Here is a 17,768-nt window from a genome sequence, read left to right as displayed (position 1 = left end):
GGAAACAACATTTGTGGTCAAAGAGACACTGAACAACACATAATCTATTCTAGAATATGTTCCCTTAGGGCTAGAGTAGAAAGTATAGACATTTTTAAAGGGGTTGCGTTCCCTCCAAGCATCAACCAGTCCCATAGACTTTAGTTTAGTTATATAAATTTAGATATAGGTTCAACATATTTTTTGTTGGGATTTAGAGGATCAAATCTATCTCGTCTAACATTTAATGTTGCATTTAGATCACCTCCAATTATAATTTGCCCCTGGTGGTGTTTAGACAGTGATGTGAAGAACCTATTATAAAATTTACCCTGTTTGCTATTGGGACTCTATACCGATGCCAAGGTATAGAGCGCCTCCCCTATGGTACATACAATGAATACACAATGACCATGTGGGTCTGGTACACATTTCAATAACTTAAAAGGCAAATTTTTGTTTATAAAAATTCCGACTCCTTTCTGCTTTTTTTCTGCATTAGCTAGAAAAACATGTGGAAATTGAGTATGAAAATACGCAGGTTGCGATGCTTTGGAGATATGTATTTCCTGGAGAAACAGTACCTGTATTCCCATGGATATATAATAACGAAATGCCGTTGAGCTTTCGTGAGGGCTATTAAGACCCTTTACGTTATGAGTAAGAAATGTAGCCATCTTAAATAGGAGGAGTCACTCTCAAAAATCTTATGCAGTTTCCAATTGTGGTAGGAAATGTTGTCCCTGGCCAAATTAAAATCATTCAGAACAGTGGTCAAGTCAAAAAAAATTAAAAACAAGAGAAGTAAAAAGTAGAAAGGCTAAAGAGCCATAGTGAAAGAGAAAAAAATATTTAACTGTACTAGCAAACAAATCCAAACTGGAATCCATGTAGATCCAAGACTTGGCCATGATGTATAGGCCACGAAATTGCATCCCGCCATCTTGTGGAAAATCTTCCCTAGTGGCGGCATCACCGATGGTGTGGTGTAAGCTGCGAAGGAGAGACGTCCTCCCGTCCAAGGGGTTGTCTCGTGAAGAATAATTAAATTTTCTTAAAGCTCCCGTGTATCTTGTGTAGTATGCCTTTATGGTTATATCCTCTTCCATGCTCTGTTTTCGGGTCGTCCTCGGCGGTGTCTTTTCCCACAAGGTGGTCAATGGGCTTCTTGGCGATGTACTCGTCGTGGTAGCCTGTAGTCTCGGGCTATTAGAAGTGCTTCTGTCCTCAGTAATCTGTAACGCCTGAAGTAGGGCCTGTCCTTCCTCTGATGATTTCATTACATGCTGTTTATTGCTGTAACGGAAAACACCCTGCGGTATAAGATTTTTTTGCTGCCGAAGAAGTTGTGTAATAGGGCGCAAGGCTGTCCGCCATTGTATTGTTACACTCGCCAAATCAGAGAAAATTTGATACCGGTGTGAGTTATAGCTCAGTTCAGCAACATCTCTTACTGCCACCATTACAGCTTCCTTAGTAGTGTAATAATGGAATCTGAGAATAATGTCCCATTTTCTCTCCTGGGACCCACTGCTCTATGCACTGTATCCAGCTCTAATCGAGCCTTAGGCACTTCATGAACCAATGTGGCCAGTAATGTAGGGATTTCATTATGCAAGTCTTTGATATTTTCACTAAGCCCCCTAATGCGAATATTGTTTCTGCGGGACCTATTCTCAAAATCTTCCAGCCTCTCTAGTATTTCCTCATGCTGGGCGGATAGTCGGGCTATAGAGATATCGTGTTCATTAACTTGAATAATAACTTCGTCTAGCTTCTGTTCAACCTGATCTGTACCATGTCCCAACTCCCACATCTCTCGCGTAAGCTGCGCAGTTATGTTGGCAGACATTTCCTCTAGTTCAGTATGCAATAACGTCTTAAATTTGTGGAGGAGAGTTATGTCGCTAATGTGTGGGGAGTCTTGAACTGTGCCCGAATAAGTGCTTACCGGACTATCCGCCGGACCATCCTCCGATTGCGCAGGTGAAGTTGGGCTTGCCTATGCCATCTTGGGTGCACTCACCGCCGCACCTTGCGAGTCAAAGAAATCCGTTAGCGGTTTCTGCAAGGCTTTCTTTTTTTTTTACCAGATCCGGGCATACTTCTCCGGTTTCCTAGTACTCTGAGGCAGTCTGTAAGAGCAGTCTGAGGAAGCTTTGGGTGCTATTTCCTCGGTCCGGGACGGAGCGATGTGCCTGCACGTCTGCTCACGTTCGCATCACGTGACGTCTCTCTGTACGGTGCTTTTTTAGCCATTTTATGGATTGTTGTCAAGATTATTATGATTGCGATAAAAATTTTGCCCCATCCCCTGTTTGTTTGTTCACAACAGTATGCACTTGTAAATTCCATTTCCAGAGTAGTTTGAAAAGCTTTTTGAAAGCTGTTTTTTTTTTCTAAGGACACAGATGAAATTTATGACTGCAGTTGTTCAACATGAAAAGCTGTTATATATTTAGACATTGTGTCCATGAAGCTGTAGATACAATACCTGGATGAATAACCAAGGCTGTCACATTGGCCATGTCCTGCTAAGAACACAGCATGAACTTTTATTCTATATACATATATTGTTGTTGCGTTGAAGAATCCAGTGATAATTAACTGTTGGTAATCGGAACAACTTTTGATATCTGTAAATATGTGGACTTTACTAGGCCCTTAATACCAATCATATTGGACATGTTAGAGACTTTTTTAAACTCTGATTCACTCATGACTATTGGTTATGACAACTATTGGTAGTTTTCCCTTTTCTCATAATCTTCCATTAGAGCATTTATTGCAAGAAAAGAGTCTGTTACATTTTCTCAATTTTTTGCTATTACGGCACCACAAAAGGACCTTGCTTTAAATGCCACTGACAGTAATAAAGAATATAAGCACTATTCAAAGACTATAGGGGTCATTTAAAGACATACGTGCAGTTGCACTCCCAAAGTTTTCCCCACTCGCATCAAAATGTTTGCACCCAGCTGTGCTTGGTGTTGCATGGTCCTTCCTGCCTTCTGTTACAAATTTAGCACTGCTGTGCCTATTGACACATGAGAACCCTTGAGCTACCACCACCACCTGACCAGGAAGTGGAAAAACAAACCCCTTATTTAAAAAAAATGCTACCCCCCACCCCACATAGACCGCATCCCCCAGCCTAGCTGCTACCCCAGGCAAATGCCCCTAACTTTTTACTTACCCCACGGTGCAGATTCAGGGATCGGAGTTCACGGCAGCCATCTTCCGGGTCTTCAGTCATCTGAGAATGAGACCGGTGGAGCAGTGCATGCGCAGGTGGAGCTATTTACCAGTTTGCAACAACTGCAAATGCGCCGAAATGGATGGAAATTGCCTTAGAGCCGGAAGAAGACACAAAGACCCGGAAGATGGCTGCAGTGAACTCAGATTCCTGAATCTGCACCATTCGCTGTTTCTGCAGATAGAAATATTTTTCTTCTTTTTCGTCTTGACATTTTAGAAACATTACAGATGGAGTGGATGATTGTGGGTTACATATTTATATTAAAGGGGTTGTCACCTTTTTGTTAACTAGAAATATAATAGAGACTTTGCTTTACATGGGGTCAGTGACTCCCATTTGAAAGATGGAAAGAGTCAGAAGACGAAGGCAAATAATTACAGTAAAAGTCTATACAAAAGAAATACTTAAGACCAATTGAAAAGTTGCTTAGAACTGGCCATTCGGTAACACATTAAAAGTTAACTTAAAAGTGAACCACTCCTTTAATACAATATCTGCCATGTGGGTAAACAGTTTGTGAAGAATTGCTGTCAGTTACAGTACAGGTGGCAGAAGAACTAACATCACGCTAAGGGCCAGATTTTAATCAATGAGAAAGTATTAATTTATAGTACATTATATGAAATCTTATGAGCGAGATTCAATTTTAGGAGAAAATAACCTTTCAGAGAGACCATTTCGGAGACTCTATTTGGTAGAATTCAGAGCAGCAGTAGAGACGGCTTCAGAAATAGGATTACAACAGTTTGCCTATTTTGGTTCCTGTAACATCACGTACAGTATTTCATTATTCTCTTGCATAAGTAAATAACTTTCTTGAACAATACTGTTTGGTTCTCAGAGAATCTGCCCTGATTACAAATCTCTAACAGATACTGATTAAACACACTAAGGTTAACCTCATTTCAGTGAGTCTAAAATGCATATACCATATCATTATAAATCATCAAGAGATCAGGACAATTGCTTGTATCTCAGAGACCATCTCAAATGTACTTTTTTGTACTTAATCAGCAGCAGTAGGTATATTACGATGGGTACTCACATTACTAAAACAGAATTCGTAGAGGACGGAGCACCAGTGGAAGCCAAGAAGGTACGTTAAAACAGTTGAAGTTTATTCAGCATATTAAAATCGTAGTACAGCGTGCCCAAAACACAATAGGGGCCATGCACTCAACGCGTTTCATGGCTTCACGCCACTTCCTCAGGAGCTACTGGCCACCATCCCCCAACATCCTTAAATCACCCACAGTGTTAACCCCACCCCTAAAAACATTATTAACCCGTGAAGGGTAATTACATCACAATAAGAATGATTAAAAGGGGAACACACATTAAGAATTAATTCCAAAATTAACAACTAAGGATGAAGTATATAAAAAATTGTATATAAATATATACTTTAATATAGGTATTATAAATACTATCCCAGGAGACTCTCAGAATTTATCCTAGATAAATCACATCAGGAAAAACCCTAGTGCATAACTATAACATTAATGCACACATATAAAAAATCAGTCAACAACAAGACCTTACAAAAAATATATACAAAAAATATATGTATATAATAGCAAAACAAAATTCTGAAAAAATATAGAGAACCAATGTAGCTCAGAAAAAACACGACACTTCCCATTCTTTATTCATACCCCCATAAAAAGCTTCTCTCATCAAAAGTTTCCGATCTCTATCACCCTTACGTATGTCAAATTTTGGTTCATCAATAATTTGGAACTGTATCCTCATATCCCCATCGTGTTTCTCCATTATATGATAAGCTATAGCGGATTTATACTCTTTCCTATTAAGGGACGAAACATGTTCCAAAATACGCGTTCCCACTTTCCTGATCGTTTTTCCCACATGTTGTGCACTGCAGGCACATGTCACAATCCCAGTTGAAATGCAATTATAATTTTTTTTTATCTCATAACTTTTCCCTGTTTAGGTGGCCTTAAAGTCTTTGGATACTTTGAGCAAACTACATGTCTTACACCTTGACCTTCCACATCTATAGTTGCCTTTGGCTATAAGCCAAGAACTCCGATCTTCCATAGGTTTAGAATTATATAAACTCCTTGAAACCCATGATGCAATATTTCAGTTTTTCCTAAATACAAAAGAAGGATTATTGTCAAGGACTCGTGCCATATGCCTCGTGCCTTGCCATATGTAGTACAAAACCATATAGGGGAGTCCCTTATCCCTTCACTAATGTGTTGGTTCCTCCCCAATCATAGTTGGGATCTATCCATTCCCACTGCTTTGTCATAGGCTGATTTAACAACCTCCAAGGGGTAGCCGAGTTCCACAAAGCGTTCCCATAGGAGCATCGCCTGTTAATGAAATGCATCCCAGGACAAGCAAATGCGTCTAAGATGCATGAACTGCCCCACAGGGATGCCCCTCAAACAACTCTTGGGGTGTGCACTCTCCGAATGTAATAGGGTATTACGGGTGATGGGTTTTCAGTATAGATCCATACAAATACATCCCTCATTCGCCTTGAATAAAACATCAAGGAAAGGAATCTGCGTAACATCGGTATAAATGGTGAAAGTCAAGCCCTCGACCTTACTGTTACAGTGGGTGACAAACCTCCCTAAGGATACCTCATCACCATCCCAAATACCTATACAATCGTCGATGTAGCGAAAAAACCTCACTAAACTAGTCCTGTATGGATTGCTACCATCAAAAATGTGTAGCCGCTCAAACCAACCCATGAATAGGTTGGCATAAGTGTGAGCGAAGGATGCCCCCATTACGGCTCCACATTTTTGTAAATAGAATCGCCCATCAAACAGAAAATAGTTAGATCTCAATAGAAAATCAATGGGCCGACTGTTCTTCCCCAAAGATGTGTTCCGTGTCCAACCAATACCGGATTGCCTCCAAACCCCGTTCATGACTAATAGATGAATAAAGTGCCACCACATCCATAATGAACCACCTATAGGTCGATTTCCACCTTGTGTCCTGGATTTTGGTAATACACATCGTCGTATCCCTTAAATAGGTGGGCAGCTGTTCAACCAGGGGGCGTAGGAGTTTATCCACATAACTGGACAGTCCTTCACCCATGGAACCTATCCCTGCCACAATAGGTCTTCCTTTTACATCCGTGATGGATTTATGCACTTTAGGCAGTACATGAAATATTGGTATAACAGGAGCTACTCGTTTAATGCATTCCCACTCATTGAGGGATACAATTCCTCTAACAAAACCATCCGATAGTAAGTTTTCCAAGTCATGTTGGAAAATGGTGGTGGGATTCCTATCTAAGGGGGTGTAGGTGGTTCGATCATTCAGTTTGCGCATAACCTCATTCGCGTAGGACCCAGCGTCCAACACCACCACCGAACCCCTTTTGTCTGCCTGTTTGATGACAACACTTTTATCCTTACTCAGGTCCAGAAGAGCTTTATATTCACCATTAGTCAAATTCCCACATCTACTGTTGCTCCTTCTATCTCCTCACCTTTCAATGTCAGCTTGTACCAATTTATGAAACATTGTTATCTGTGGGCTCTTAGAATTAATTGGATAAAAATCCGACTTCCTTTCATCCCCGAGTGCACTATTCCTATTCCCATCTCATTTATATTCTCATTCTGGAGATCTCGTAAATCATTTAACCCACATAAATCCTGAAATTCGTATAAAGGGGTGAATGTGCATTCCCCTCCTTCAGCCATGCCGGAGGGGGCCAAAGCATTGTCATTATCTAAATCTTGTTCCCCCATCAAATCCAAAGAGCTAACATTCAATTCAATTGGCTCAGATGCATCATTAGCAAAATGGCGTTTTAAAGTCAATGTCCACTCACATAACTAAAACATTCCTTAATTTTTGGCATTGTCCTTTCTATTATATTATAGTTTATAGATGGCAACTATACTTGTCAAAATAGCTACTATGGTGTAACCCATTCATCCCAACCAGTGGTTTGCAAACAACATTTTATTCACCAACCCCTTCGGATGTTGCCCCCAGTGGCATCAAAGCATTTGCTTATTTTTGAATTCCAGGCTTGGAGCTAAGTTTTGGTTGCATAAAAACCAGGTGTACAACAAAATACACTGATAATGACATCGTTGTACACTGTGAAAGGGACACTCTGTTTACCCATAACATGCAATGTTTTATTATGCAACTAATGTAAACTTGATTTTATCCAATAAAAATCGAAGTTAGAAAAAAAAACAGGTGTACTGCCAAATAGAGCCTCCTATATGCTGCCAGTACACATACGGGCTACCAAATAGCCAACCAATACTCTCATTTGGCATTCCCAGTGACTTTATTTTTGTGTTGCTCCTTAACTCTATTTACATTGAATGTGGTTCATGGGTAAAAAATGTTGGGTACCCCTGATCTGAATAAACCCATAAACCCAAAAACATGGGACTGTCTATGGCATCTTACAGCAACCCCTTTGGCATTTGCCAGAATATACAGACAGCCAGTCTGGGCCTGATTATGCTTATTGTAAATTTATGAAAAATAGTAATAAAGCCTGTCTCTGTGCTTTATTCAGACGTAATTTTATTTTCTCCTTTGCATTGAAATTGACCTACTTTCATGTATTGTGGCATGAAAAGATCTTATTCTAAAATTCATCTTTATCATTTGTATCAAAAACATTTAATAAAAATTTCTAGGAGGCATAAAATATATTTGTTTTTTTATCCTGTGTGTTGGTTTGATTTGGAATTTAGAGCCTCCAGCAAGACAATGTGATTGTGGAGCATTCATCATTTTTTATTTATAATGCATGGTACATAAAGGAAAATAGGAGAACATTTAACTAACATATTCGAATAAGGTTTCCAATAACAAGCTGTCATTAAGCTGAGCAATTATCTCTACTGATAAAACTAAACTGGAATGTTTATGTTTGCGGTTTACATTATTGTAGTCTCACGGCAGGTAGAATGGGAGTCCATTAGAAAACAACCCATGTTGCCTTTGTTAAAAATGCAGGTACGCTTGTATTACGTTAAATTGTACAGGTAAAGGACCTGTTATCCAGAACGTTTGGGACCTGGGTTTGCGGATAATAGATCTTTCCATAATTTGGATTGCCATATCATGTGTACTGTAAGATTTTGCATTCAATGAGGATTCACAATTAGAAACCTTTTTCAAATTTTTCCTTATCAGAAGAACATCAGATCAACCTTATTTCTTTCTCCTGACAACTTTCTTGACTACTTAGTGGTCACACTGGTCAGAAAATGGCCAGCAAGTGGCGCAATTGTAACAAAATAAATTCATGTTAACAGTACATGTATCCTTTAATATCTTGGAATTTAAAATAAATATTAAATGTACATTGCAAAAGTGCTTAGAATAGCACCCTCATCAATTTTACATTCACTTGTTTTTAAGGTTCACTTATCCTTTAATACGTTTGAATTATGAAACAGGGCTGCAATGAGGCAGTGACCCAATAATTCATGTAGAAACCTTATATTTTTAAACATGTCTTTATATTTTACACATCAACATATTTTATATATAACATCCAAAGTTGTATAATGATTAGTATTCAGTATTTGGTCATGTATCCCTTCAGGTATATTAGTTAGCATAATATAGTATAAATGAAATTGATCAGAGCTGTGCATAAAGTTGGGATTTAATTATTCACTTACTGCAGGCAAAGTACCCAACACATCAAGTTAACTGTCTGCGGCCCCATTTAGCTGAATTCACTGCCTCCGTACAATCGCACTTGTTTAAGTTGCTCATTCAACAGCATTGCGGGTACCAATTTCAGGTCTACAAATTGGTTCAGTTTATGTTAGAGGACTATAAATATGATTTTTATTTCCTAGTCATTTGTCTAAGCCTTTATTAATTATTCATTATGCAGTTAACCCTAAGGACTTGCTATGCCTGGTAAGGAGAATGTATCTCACTTTATTTCTAGTTTACTAGCCTGAGGCATGTGCTTACTTTTTTAGCTCCATAGGTTTAATGCATGCAGGCATTCAACAATAGAAATGTACCTAGTGACCCACACAGGGTTAAAGGAGAAAAACGCACAGACCAGAAATGATTTTGCACAGGAGTTGTTACCCATAGTAACCAATCAAGCAATTCGTTCCACTGGAAATTTAAGCTAATATAAAAGTTCTAATTCAGAATATACATAAATACCAATGACAATGCAGTATGACATTGTGTAATATGCTTATGTGTATATCAGTTGATAAAAAGTTATACCACAATTCCTTTATCTATCTATCTATCTATCTATCTATCTATCTATCTATCTATCTATCTATCTATCTATCTATCTATCTATCTAGAAAAGATGACAGCAGGTGACTGCAGTTATGGAATAAACCAGAGCTGCCCCCCATGAACCACTCTTAAGTTTCCAAAAAAATCCTAATAGCTGCTTTTGTGTTCTAAAACTAACAGGAATCTTACAATAACCCACCAGTGTTGGACTGGGGTGGTCCAGGCCCACTGGAACTTCCACATCAAAATCACATCAAAAATACAGTATGTAGCTGTAGCAAAGCAAGCAGGTAGCATAATTCAAATGCTGCAGGTGGCATAACATAGAAGCATATACAAGTATGGCATCCATTATCCAGATACCTGTTATGGAGAAAACTCTGTATTATGGGAAGGTCATCTTTCATAGACACATAAACTTAATTTTAATGAAATTAATCAGATTTTCACTGTAATAATAAAACAGTACCGTGTATTTGATCCAAGCTGAGATATAATGAATTCTTATTGGAAGCAAAACAATCTTATTGGGTTTAATTAATGTTTAAGGTATTTTAAGTAGACTTAAGGTATTGAGATCCAAATTGCAATAAAGTCCCCTTATCCAGAAAACCTGGGTCCTGAACATTCTGGATAACAGATCCCATACCTGTAATGTATTTTGTTGCATGTACTGTATTCTGTTGAATATACAATACTGTATTCTGCTGCTCAGACTGTATTCCATTGCACAGAGTTGCTTGTCATAGGAAGACAAATCACTGATTTTGTAATAAGAGAGAGAGAGAGAGAGAGAGAGTTTTTAGTAGACTTAAGGTATTAAGATCAAAATTGCGAAAAAGACCCCTTATCCAGAAAACCTGGGTCCTGAACATTCTGGATAACAGATCCCATACCTGTAATGTATTTTATTGCATGTACTGTATTCTGTTGAGTATACAATACTGTATTCTGCTGCTCAGACTGTATTCCATTGCACAGAGTTGCTTGTCATAGGAAGACTAAATCACTGATTTTGTAATAAGAGAGAGAGTTATGTTATTGGGTTATAATACACAAAAGCCATGAATATCATGTAAATGATATCCTTATTAACGGCGAGTACTGATGTCATCAGTTATAAACGGTGAGTAGTGATGTCATCAGTTATAAACGGTGAGTAGTGATGTCAATTTTGACATCACATGACTCACTAAAACTTGTATATTATAATTAATAAAGAACCCCCGTTGCAAAATATGAGGATATTAGAAGTTACCTCGGAGTTCCATAACCTGTATAAAAAGACTCAGACTTCGGCCTCGTGTTTTTATATGGTCATGAAACTCCTCAGTGACTAATAATATCCTTATATTTTACAAAAGGGGGTACTTTCTCTATATACTTCACTATATATTATCCTTTTTCTTACCTTTTCCTTTTTAAACACAGGTCACAGGAAAGACTATAAAGAGATATCAGAACACATGGCTTGTATCACACAATGATAAGATAATAATGGAGTGTTATAATAAATGCCAATCTTCTTGAGACTTCTTGGGAAAAGAACCACAAATCCACGGATGATTTGGATACTTTAATCTATATTAAGGGTAAGTTGCAGCCTTTGACACTTTAACTGTTATGTAGTACATCACCGATTATCTACACACATTCATGTTGGGAATAGTGGTTCTGCAGCAGCTGGGGTTCTAACTACAGATACGTGATCTGTTATCTGGAAACCCATTATCCAGAAATCTCTGAATTACAGGATGGCCATTTCCAATAGACTCCCATTTTAATCAAATGATTTCTATTTTTTTTTTTAAAAAAAAAAAAACAATTTCCCTGTATCTGTAATACCAAAACAATACAATCCTTAGTGGAGGAAAAACAATCCTATTGGATTAATGTTTTAATGATTTTTTTTTTAGCAGACTCAAGGTACAGAGATCCAAATTACAGAAATACCCCTTATCTGGAAAACCCCAGATCGTGAGCATTCCGGATAACAGGTCCCATGCCTGTATTACTTACTAACTTGATGTTAATTACTTTCAAAAGCTGGAACATAAATATTCATAGGCAAACTTTCCTTGTCTCAAAAAGTTCCTGAAACTTTGAAGGGACTTGATGATTATAATATAACGTTATATCCTCCGTGGGCAGAGCTGTTTTTTTTTTAATGAAGAAATTTTGATTTTCAGATTTCCTCTTGGCTACAATTTACAATAAAAACATGACATAAAATAGACTACACTATCATAAAGGTAAAATGAATACCGAGCTTGAATTTTTTTCTGCTCTTCAGAATGATTCCTGCATGTGTATGGCTTAAAGCAAAAAACGGGGAATGGAATTGGCCAGGGAAGTAAATCATTCTGTGCAAAAACAAAAATCCTCTATAATAAGTAATTGTATTGCAGAAGGTATCTAGATGGAATCAGAAATACTATAACATCTTACCAGTTTACATATGTAGGATTATGCCACAGTGACTTTCTACCCTACCTGATCCCCCCCAAAAAAACTGTTCACATGATGCAGTCTAATGGATAACAAAGATCCCACATTGCCCAGCACCAGAAGCCTCATTTTCTATAATGAAAAAAAAATAGAATCAGATTGTCATGTTTTGCATCCACAAGGTACTTATTTCCTATTACAGGTATGGGATCTGTTATCCAGAAAGCTCTGAATTACTAAAAGACCCATAGTCTCCCATAGACTCCATTCTATCATCATAATCCAAAAATAAAACAGTAGCTTGTACTTGATCCAAACTAAGATATGATTCATCCTTATTGGAAGCAAACCCAGCCTTTTGGGTTTATTTAATGTTTACATGGTTTCCTAGTAGACTTAAGGTACAAAGATCAAAATTACGGAAAGATCTGTTATCCGGAAAACCTCAGGTCCCAAGCATTCTGTATAACAGGTCCCATACCTGTATTCAAAGTAATTGTGCCTCCAATTTGTTCAATGTTGGTCTTAAAGGGGTGGTTCACCTTTGAGATAACTTTTAATATGATGTAGAGAGTGTTATTCTGAGACAATTTGCAATTGGTTTTTATTTTTTATTATTTAAGGTTTATGAGTTATTTAGCTTTTTATTCAGCAGCTCCTAAATTTGCATTTTAAGTAATCTGGTAGCTAGGGCCCTAGCAACCATGCATTGATTTTGAATAAGAGACTGGAATATGAATAGGAGAGGCCTGAAGAGAAAGATGAGTAATAAAAAGTAGCAATAACAATACATGTGTAGCCTTACAGAGCATTTGCTTTATAGAAGGGGTCAGCGAAGCCCATTTGAAAGCTGCACAGAGACAGTAGAAAAAGGCAAATAACTATAAAACTATACAAAATAAATTATGAAAACCAATTGAAAATTTGCTTAGAATTGGCCATTCTATAACATACTAAAAGTTACATTAAAGGTGAACCACCCCTTTAAGTACAGGATTCACCTGTATGGGATTCAAATGCAAGCACATCAAGTACAATGGTGCAGCACTTTTCTTTGTGGGAGTGAAGGTAGGTGCAAGTGCCAGCTAAATATCATTTAATGGGTACTTAAATATGTCTGTGCTTATGAATGTGCCATAAACTTACAACTAACAGGAAATGACGGACAAGATAAGTGTCAACAGGGTCCTTGGATTATAACGCTAGACTAGCCAATTAGAGCAATCTATTCAACATCTTTTGGTATAACAGCATAACTTTTGGATATAGTGGGGGCACTACAATTAATTTGCTATGGGGCCCAGTAACACCTAGTTATGCCACTGGGCTCCAGAATCAGTATGCATGGTTGTTACTCTTACCAGGTATTAGAAGATATTAATAGACTATATAACAGTATCCTAACCATTTCATCTCAATCCTAAAGGATATTGATATGTAGTTGGTGTCAGGACATGCCCTGACTCAACTAACTAATGACCTTTTAACCGCTAAAGCCAACAATCATTTCTCACTACTAATACTGCTTGATCTCTCAGCTGCATTTGACACTGTAGACCACCCTCTCCTCCTCCAGTCCCTCCATTCGCTTGGCCTTCGTGACACAGCCCTGTCCTGGTTCTCTTCTTACATCACCAATCGTTCCTTCAGTGTCTCCTACAACTGAGTAGCATCTTCTCCCCTACCTCTTTCTGTTGGGGTTCCTCAAGGCTCTGTCCTGGGACCATTACTATTCTCCCTCATTACTTCCTCCCTCGGCAAATTAATCAACTCGTATGGTTTCCACTACCACCTCTATGCTGACGATACTCAGATCGATCTCTCATCTCCTGATCTCAACCCAGAACTCCTAACTCGCGTCTCCTCCTAGCTGTCAGCTATCTCTACCTGGATGTCGCAATGCTACCGTAAATTAAACCTCTCTAAAACTGAAATGGTTCTCTTTCCTCCAGCTAACACCAGTAACATCCCGGAAGTATCCATCATAGCTAACAATTCCACTATCACCCCCTCTCCCCAGGCCCGGTGCCTTGGGGTTATCCTAGATTCTGTCCTGTCATTCACTCCTCATATCCAGTCACTTATTAAATCATGTCACTTCCACCTAAGGAACATATCCAAAATACGATCATTTATCACCCAAGATGCTGCCAAAATTCTTATTCACTCTCTGCTGACTTTGCAAGGGCTGCACCCCTCCTCTGGAACTCTGTCCCACGGTTTGTCCGATTTTCTCCCAACCTCTCTGCTTTCAAGAAATCTCTTAAAACACACTTCTTTCGAGAAGCCTACCCTCACTCTGCTTAACTACCAAACGCAACACCACATACAGTACCACATTTCTCACCCACATACAGTACCACAATTCGATCTTGCCCACTCCCACACCTTGTGTATTATTCCCTTCCCTTTAGAGTGTATGCTCTTTTACATAGGGCCTTCCTCACCTTTTGTACCGGTATTGATTGTGATGTATGTAACTTCATATGTTCTATGTATATAATTCATGTGATTTAGTTGTATAATCACATTTACTTTACAGTGCTACGCAATATGTTGGCACTATATAAATACATGTTAATAATAATTGTGGCTCTAGTAGTTTTGAGTTGGGACCAAGAAGGAAGCTAGAGAGCAGACTGACAGAAATAGTCCAGTTCACGGTACACAATGAGTTAAGCAATTCAAGGTCAATTTCTATGCTGAGAAGTCAGAGGCAGGCAGCAAACAGCTTAGCCAGGAATCAAAGTAGAAGGGTCTTAAACCAGAAATCAGTGAAATAGCAGTTATAGCACATCCAGGAACTCTCTGAAGCAGAACCTATATTCAGGCATTGAATCCGGGTCTTTGTCATAAATCTTCGAATTTCATGCAAATTGCGATGACATCACACACTAGTGTTGTGGCCACGGGCTCCACCATCAATTTTTATTAAAGATTTTTATTTTGCATTTTCAAAACAACACAGAAAAAAAAAACCCACAAATAAATCAACCAGCAGGCTTGACACTTACATGACTACTGTTTTCAATTACTTTGTCGTTTAGTGACAGTTTCAATACGTAAAGGAGCATGTAACATATTCACCAGTTATTGGCATATACAGTCCTATACAATCCTGCTTGGGGGTTGACATCTAACCAAGGTTCCCATATTTTCTCAAATTTCCGAGGTGTTCCCCTAGCATTATACAGGCAATGTGCCATTTATTAGGTCAATCCATTGTTGAAGTGTTCGGGGGTTGGGGTTCATCCATTCATTATTACTAGCTTCTTTGCATAGAACAAAATAGATCATAGCAATGTTCTGGATTTTTGTAAGGGTACTGCCTCATCTATAATACCCAATAAACAAGTCTCGAAGGGACTTACCGTATATACTCGAGTATAAGCCGACCCGAGTATAAGCCGAGGTACCTAATTTTACCTATGAAAACTGGGAAAACTTATTGACTCTAGTATAAGCCTAGACACAACTACAGCCCTGTCTCCCAGCAGCGCACATTCTGCCAGAGCGACCCCCCCAGCGATCAACCGGACTTCTTTGGAAAGTTGATGGTGACAGAGAATTGCCAAACGGATTACTGTGTGCATTGTCCCACTACCATGTGCAGAGGGTGCTGTTTGATATTGCCATCACTGTTAATCTTTCGTATAACCAACAGAGGGTGCTGTGTGATATTGCAGTCACTGTTATTCTTTCATATAACCAACAGAGGGCGCTGTGTGATATTGCAGTCACTGTTAATCTTTCATATAACCAACAGAGGGCACTGTGTGATATTGCAGTCACTGTTATTCTTCCATATAACCAACAGATGACACTGTGTGATATTGCAGTCACTGTTATTCTTTCATATAACCAACAGAAGGTGCCGTGTGATATTGCAGTCACTGTTATTCTTTCATATAACCAACAGAGGGCGCACTGTTATTCTTTCATATAACCAACAGAGGGTGCTGTGTGATATTGCAGTCACTGTTATTCTTTAATATAACCAACAGAGGGCGCTGTGTGATATTGCAGTCACTGTTAATCTTTTATATAACCAACAGAGGGTGCACTGTTATTCTTTCATACAACCAACAGATGGCGCTGTGTGATATTGCAGTCACTGTTATTCTTTCATATAACCAACAGATGGCGCTGTGTGATATTGCAGTCACTGTTATTCTTTCATATAACCAACAGAGGGCGCACTGTTATTCTTTCATATAACCAACAGAGGGCATTGTGGGATATTGCAGTCTCTCCCCAAGTGTACTGTTGGTATAGGAATGATTAAAAGTCACTGCAATCTCAGCTACTCAGGTCGGGTACCGCTGACCTGAGTATAAGCTGAGGTACACTTTTTCAGCACATTTTGGATGCTGAAAAACTCGGCTTATACTCGGGTATATACGGTAATTCCAGGAAAGAATAGAAATATATTAGAGTATTGGATTACTTTTGACCTATATGCTGCCACTCTAGGACAACTCCATATCAAGTGGAGGAATCCAGCTTCTCCCCTGCTGCATTTTATGCATTTGGCTCCCTCTGATCTACCCATAGCTTCAAGCCTTAGGGGGGTAATGTAAATTTGGTGGATCATTTTGAATTGAACCATTCGGTCCCTAAGTGATATTAGGTATGGGTACAAGTTATCCGTAGCCTCTTCCTACTGGTCTTCCTCTAGTGAAGGAATGAGTGTCATCCATTTTTGTTTGGCTTTGTTGAATGGGGAGGGTTGGTAAGATTTAATTATATTGTAAAGTTGAGATAGTATTTTGGTGGGGTCTAGAGTCCACAGTCTGGCTTCCCATGCCAGATGTATGGGTGTAAATTGAAATGACCTGAACTGTGCATGAAAGACATGTCTCAGCTGGAAGTATCTAAATAGTTGTATGTCTTGTCGATTCAATTTCATTTTTAATTGGTCTAGGCAGACGAAATTACCTCCCACCAATAGATCCCCTAGATGTCTAATACCCATTTGTGGCCAATATTGAAAATCTGTCAGCATTCTCATGTGAGGCAGGTTAGAGTTCCTCCAGAGTGGAGCCTTGCCAGATATTTTAGGTAGAGGGGTACATACTTTGGATTGTAGTCTTGCCCATACTTTAATGGGGGTAATGATCACTCCTGGGAATGGGGGGAGGTCACACATCCGCCTATAGGGCGAATTACGAATGGCCCCAGAATTGTAGCATGCAGGTTTGTTAGGGAGTTGCTGTCTTCTGGATTAAACCAGTTATGTATATAGGATAGTTAGGAGGCAAAGTAGTAGTGTTGCAAGTGGGGGAGGACAAGCCCTCCTTTGTCCTTAGGGGCAGTTAGTGTAATCCATGATATTCTTGCAGCTTTTTTGGCCCATATGAAGAAAATTATCTCACTATTTATTTTCTTAAAGAAAAGGTTAGTGATATAGAGTGGTGAGTTCCATAATGGGTATAAAAATCTAGGCAGATATAGCATTTTAAATAAGTTAACTGTACCCCACAGAGTTAACTGTTATTTAATGCAGTGTGGAATTGCATTTTTAAACCTTGCAAGGATGTGGTCTAAATTCTCAGTTACTTATGCAGAGGTGTCCTAAATAGTGGAATCTAGTAACCAAGGTGAGTGCTGATGACTCCTCTGTGACAGCCAGGCTCCCCAGAGGAAACAAAATGTATTTGTTCTTATGAATCCATAAGCCACTTAATGCCCCAAACTTCTCAAGAGTTGGCTCCACCATCTTTCTTTTTGCAGTTTCTATTCTTCTGGGAAGTCTTCCACTTCATGTTGGAGCAATAGTTCCTGGATTTTTTTCCATTCAGCCACAACCCAATCCCAT

At 38.8% G+C, this 17,768-nt stretch overlaps 1 long non-coding RNA gene across 2 annotated transcripts in view; it reads left to right on the top strand.

Annotated features, from left to right (window-relative positions):
• Positions 1 to 17,768, top strand: part of LOC121401437 — a 59,420-nt gene that overhangs the window by 29,786 nt on the left and 11,866 nt on the right. For both annotated transcript variants that reach the window (XR_005966241.1, XR_005966242.1), the window contains exon 2: positions 10,934 to 11,094. This is a non-coding gene — a long non-coding RNA (uncharacterized LOC121401437). The remainder of the gene's footprint in view (positions 1 to 10,933; positions 11,095 to 17,768) is intronic.

The sequence above is a fragment of the Xenopus laevis genome, chromosome 3L, assembly GCF_017654675.1.
Source record: "Xenopus laevis strain J_2021 chromosome 3L, Xenopus_laevis_v10.1, whole genome shotgun sequence".
NCBI lineage: Eukaryota > Metazoa > Chordata > Amphibia > Anura > Pipidae > Xenopus > Xenopus laevis.
This window is presented reverse-complemented; position numbering and strand designations above follow the sequence as displayed.